The sequence below is a fragment of the Lissotriton helveticus genome, chromosome 4_2, assembly GCF_964261635.1.
Source record: "Lissotriton helveticus chromosome 4_2, aLisHel1.1, whole genome shotgun sequence".
Lineage (NCBI taxonomy): Eukaryota > Metazoa > Chordata > Amphibia > Caudata > Salamandridae > Lissotriton > Lissotriton helveticus.
The window spans coordinates 46740435-46745899 of record NC_136064.1 but is presented as its reverse complement, the minus strand read 5'-3'; the positions used below and the strand labels follow the sequence as shown (position 1 = coordinate 46745899).

General features: G+C 49.7%; 1 long non-coding RNA gene across 1 annotated transcript; it reads right to left on the bottom strand.

Moving 5' to 3' along the window:
* Window positions 1-4052: 4052 nt before the first annotated feature.
* LOC144752028 (uncharacterized) lies at window positions 4053-5177 on the bottom strand. The gene is made up of 5 exons (XR_013594004.1): window positions 5097-5177; window positions 4925-4998; window positions 4777-4843; window positions 4625-4688; window positions 4053-4528 (listed from the first exon to the last, which is right to left on the bottom strand). It is a non-coding gene; the product is annotated as an uncharacterized LOC144752028 (long non-coding RNA).
* Between the last annotated feature and the right edge of the window lie 288 nt (window positions 5178-5465).

Sequence of the window (5465 nt, the reverse complement as noted above, 5' to 3'; positions counted from 1 at the left end):
CTCTGGGGAAACATCACTTACAACGCAACTTTTACCACGCAATGCTTTTACATCGCAGTTTTTACAACGCAAACCATTACAACGCATTGAGCTGGGGGGGCGCTCTAGGATAGGGTTTACTATCCAACACCTTCCCTAGTGTCCACGGGGACTGGAGTTGGAATAGTAAATTAAACTATTCACTATCCAGCACCCCAAAGCGCTATGCGTTGTAATGGTATGCGTTGTAAAAACCGCGATGTAAAAGCATGCGTGGTAAAAGCATGCGTTGTAATGTCGTACATCCCCTACTCTGCATTCCTACCTTAAAGGTAATCCACCTTTCAATTTGTCTCTCAACAGTCAGTTATTTTACTTTCTTTACAACATGAGGTTAAAAATAAAACACATCATGTCAGAAAGAACTCCAGTATAACATGTGTTTAATGAAAAAGTAACAAGCAGCACAGCAAATAAATACAAATGTTTGACATTTCAATCAATCAATCAATCAATCAATCAATCAATCATAACACTTGTATAGCGCGCTACTCACCCGGAAGGGTCTCAATGCGCTTGGGGGAAGGGGGCCGCTACTGCTCGAACAGCCAGGTCTTGAGTTGTCTCCTGAAGGCGAGGTGGTCCTGGGTCATCCGAAGGTGGGTGGGGAGGGAGTTCCATGTCTTGGCCGCCAGGTAGGAGAAGGATCTGCCTCCGGCGGTGGCTCTTCGGATGCGCGGTACGGCGGCGAGGCTGGCGGACCGTAGCTGGCGGGTGGGCGCGTGGAAGGTCAGGCGGTCGTTGAGGTACTTGGGGCCCAGGTCGTGGAGAGACTTGTGTGCGTGGGTGAGGAGCCTGAACGTGATCCTCTTGTTGACGGGGAGCCAGTGCAAATTCCTCAGGTGGCCGGAGATGTGGCTGCGTCGAGGGATGTCCAGGATGAGTCGGGCGGAGGCGTTCTGGATGCGTTGTAGTCTTTTCTGCAGCTTGGCTGTGGTTCCGGCGTAGAGGGTGTTTCCGTAGTCCATCCGGCTGGTGACCAGGGCTTGGGTGACCGTCTTCCTGGTTTCGATTGGGATCCATCGGAAGATCTTGCGGAGCATGCGGAGGGTGTGAAAGCATGAGGAGGAGACGGCGTTGACTTGTCTGGTCATTGAGAGGGAGGAGTCCAGGATGAAGCCCAGGTTGCATGCATGCGTGGTCTGTCGGCTTGGGGGCGGTGCCCAGGGCTGGGGGCCACCAGGAGTCATCCCAGGCGTAGGGTGATGGTCCAAGGATGAGGACTTCCGTCTTGTCTGAGTTCAGTTTCAAGCGGCTGTTCTTCATCCACTCGGCGACGTTTTTCATCCCTTCGTGGAGGCTGGCTCTGGCGGTGTCGGGGTCTCTGGTGAGGGAGAGGATCAGCTGGGTGTTGTCGGCGTAGGAGATGATGTTGAGGTTGTGTTGGCGTGCGATGGCTGCGAGAGGTCTCATGTAGACGTTGAAGAGGGTGGGGCTGAGTGATGATCCTTGCGGGACGCCGCAGATGACTTCGGTGGCCTCGGAACGAAACGGGGGGAGGCGGACTCTTTGTGTTCTTCCAGCGAGGAACGAGATGATCCACTTCAGTGCCTTCTCTTGGATGCCGGTGTTGCTGAGGCGTTGGACTAGGGTGCGGTGGCAGACCGTGTCAAACGCAGCGGAGAGGTCCAGGAGGATGAGTGCCGCTGTTTCCCCATTGTCGAGAAGGGCTCGGATGTCGTCGGTGGCTGCGATGAGGGCGGTCTTGGTGCTGTGGTTGGCTCTGAAGCCGGACTGCGAGGGGTCGAGGGATCCATTAGTCTCGAGGAAGGCGGCAAGCTGCCTGTTGGCGATCTTCTCAATGACTTTGGCAGGAAAAGGGAGGAGCGAGATGGGGCGGAAGTTTTTGAGGTCGGTGGGGTCCGCTGTGGGTTTCTTCAGCAGGGCGCTGAGTTCGGAAGTTCTCCGGGAAGGTGGCGGTGTCGAAGGAGGTGTTGATGACGTCTCGGAGTTGGGGTGCGATGGTGGAGTCGGCCTTGTTGAAGACATGGTGGGGGCAGGGGTCAGTCGGAGATCCGGAGTGGATGGTGTTCGTCGTGCGGGCTGTGTCTTCGGTGGTCACTGTGGTCCAGTTGCAGAGGGTGGCGGTGGGGTGCATTGGTTCAACGGTTGGGTGCGGGGGAGGTGCGCCGAAGCTGTTGTGGATGTCGTCAATCTTTCGGTGGGAAAAAGAGGCGAGGGAGTCGCAGAGATCTTGTGACGGAGTGATGTCGTTGTTGCCGGTGCTGGGGTTGGAGAACTCCTTGACGATGCTGAAGAGTTCCTTGCTGTCGTGGGCGTTGTTGTCCAGTCGATCCTTCAGTGATTTCTTGCTGGTGGTGCTTGCGGGTCGCGTGTTTGAGGGCGGTCATGTTGTCAGTGGTCCGGTCGAGGAGCCTGGCTTTCTCGAGGGTGCGGCAGGTCTTCTTGGAGTCCTTGAGTTCTTCGGTGAACCAGGGGGCCTTCTTGCTTCTGGGTTTGCTGGGAGGGTTCTTCAGTGGTGCGAGGTCGTCGGGGCAGGCGGTCAGCCACTGTGTGAAGTTGCGGGCTGCTTCGTTGGGGTCCGGTGTGCTGGCAGGTGGGTTCCGGCTGAGGGAGGTGGTGAGCTGGTCGGCGGTGATCTTGCTCCAACTTCTGTGAGGAACCTGTTGCGGGTGGTGGTTTTTCTGAAGCGGAAGTGGACGCAGCTGTGGTCGGTCCAGTGAATTCCGGCAGAGTGGCTGAAGGCGATGTGCTTGCTGGCTGAGAAGATGGGGTCAAGCGTGTGGCCGGCGTAGTGGGTGGGGGTGTTGACCAGTTGCTTGAGTCCAAGGTTGGCGAGGTTGTCCAGCAGGTCGGCGGTGTTGCGGTCCTTGATGTTCTCCAGGTGGAAGTTGAGGTCCCCTAGGAGGATGTAGTCGGTGGAGGGGCGGGCGTGAGGGCTGATGAAGTCCGTGATGTCTTCGCTGAATTGTGTGCGTGGTCCCGGGGGTCTGTAGATGAGGGTGCCTCTGAGGGTCGTCTTTGGGTCGGTGTGAATCTGGAAGTGGAGGTGTTCGGCGGCGGTGAAGGTGTCGTCGGCTTCGCTCGTGATGCGGATGGTGTTCTTGTGGATGATGGCGATGCCTCCTCCGGTCTGGTTGACGCGGTCCCTCCTGATGATCTTGTATCCATCCGGGATGGCGGTGGCAATGTCGGGGGCTAAGGAGGCGTTCATCCATGTTTCAGTGAGGAACGCGACGTCTGGTGATGTGGTGTCTGTGGACAGAGCGGGTGTTGAGCAGGATGCACTTGAGGTGTTTGCTGGGGTTCGGCTTGGCGGGCGCGGTGCATGTTCGGAGGCAGGTGAACTGACAAGTACTCTCGCTAGAAAACGCTCAATTGCATATTTAGCATAGTACAGGAATATATATATATATTTTCACTTAATAAAGCTTATAGAACCTAATCATGTGATGGGAACATGTTTCTTTCAGTAAAAAATTATCTAATGAACATTTGACAAGGGGCCATATGTAAGAAGCATTTTACAGATTGCAAATGTCCCATCAGGCCGTTTGCGACTGGTAAAATGCATGTTGCCATGTTCAGAAGGCAAAATGCGTTTCTGTAACTTGTTACCAAATCACATTTTGGTTTTGCGATTTGGTATTAGGAAGGGGCATGTTTAGAGCGCCCCTTCCTAATAATGAATAGCACTGGTATGTATGAATGTTTTGTGATCGAGGAAACGATTGCAAAACATTTGCCGTTACCGCAACTTCAAGTTGGTGGTAACCCACTAGCAAATGGAAAGGGGCCCATAAGGGACTCCTTCCCCTTGGCGAATGTGGGTACCAACATTTTTTAAGAGCAGGCAGTGGTCCCCCTGCATTACAAAAACAAATATTGCTTTATTTAAAAAACACGAAAATAGGAGGGGTTTGGTCCAGAAGGGGAAGGAGGGGGGTAGGACCCAACATCAGTAAAGAGAAAATTTACCCACACCTCAATTCATTTTAGGATCGAAATTACGATCACAGATAAGAAAGACCAAATCAATTATGTCTCTCAAGGCAATGACTTATGCCTATTTTGTTTTTATTTTCATAGAAAAAAGTTCGTCGATACTTTTTTGAGGCCACGTCAGGACCACACTATCAGTTTCACAGAAAATCGTAACGGTTCAAAAACTCATTACCAAACACAATTGTTACCTATCATACAAAAATCTCCGCTAAGATTAGTGATAAAATTGTACACACAAAACAGAAACAATACATTAATATTGATACATTCAAAATTATAAATATGTCACAAAAAAGTTGTTAACCATATATACATATACATCCAAATTCATCTTAATATGATATAAATCCAAACAACTCGAAAACAAGTTTCTAACACCCAATAGGTTGCTAATCCAAATTTATAGGTGTTACGCAATCTAGTTATGATTCAAATCTCATAATGCCGACGCGTTTCGAGTTCGGGTTATGTGAATTCCCAACTCTCATTAGGGCAGGGTGAATCTTGTCTTGAACAACAATTTCTGACAAAAAAGAAAAACAAATAAGGATTTTTAGAATAGCTTCTCTGAATATTTCAGCACCTAACTTCTTAGTTAATTCGTTTCAAAGTGACGTACCTCTACGGAGCCAGGAGATGCATCTGGCTTTCAATTATTCTCATGCGCAGTGGTTGAAAAAAGTCTGCAACAAAGTGACAAGCCCTTATTTATTATATAGCCATGCCTCACTGCTGTTCATAAATCAACCCGTGCTTGGAATGGAAAAATACCTTAAGCCTCCAGCAACGGGGATGCTCCAAGGCAAGTGTAAAACGTGATCTTCAAAGTACGTGGTTTCTAAAAAGAAAGGGAGCATTTTTACTCTCTGCTTTCTGCTAGTAGACTTTTATATTGTAAGGCCGCTAGGTTCAGACTTACTTGCTTAAATTAGCCGTGTACACATTCATGTTACTCCCAATTAATTTTCAGTTGTTGGCGATCTTTGAGGAAAGCTACAAAACAAAAAGGCGGACTCTGATAAGTGCCGCGTTTTGTCATTTTGATTTAAGGATTTGGCATTCTTTTCTATTTGTTTGCTCCAAACGCTTACCGAATTCAACAGCAAAAGCGCTTGGCATTCAATGGTGCTCCTTTCTCGGTCGGTTGTTTGTGAACTGGGTTTCTTTCCCAACACAAACGTGTAATGCCACGGCATTAGGTCACATGTGGTGTGTCAACCAATGATTGAAGGGCCATGGGGAGAAACCAGTAAAGTGCATGCTGGACCTTGTATTTTGCAAACATGAATGAGAAATCAAACACAGATTATTTTGAGTTTTAAACTCTGTTTAACTCGCTCATACAGTTTAACCCATTAGTGATGCTGTCAAATTTCATAATTAGGTACGCCTCCTTGCGCAATAACGCGATTTCCACATCAGTTGATCGGTATTTAGGGTCAATCACAGCCAGCACTGTC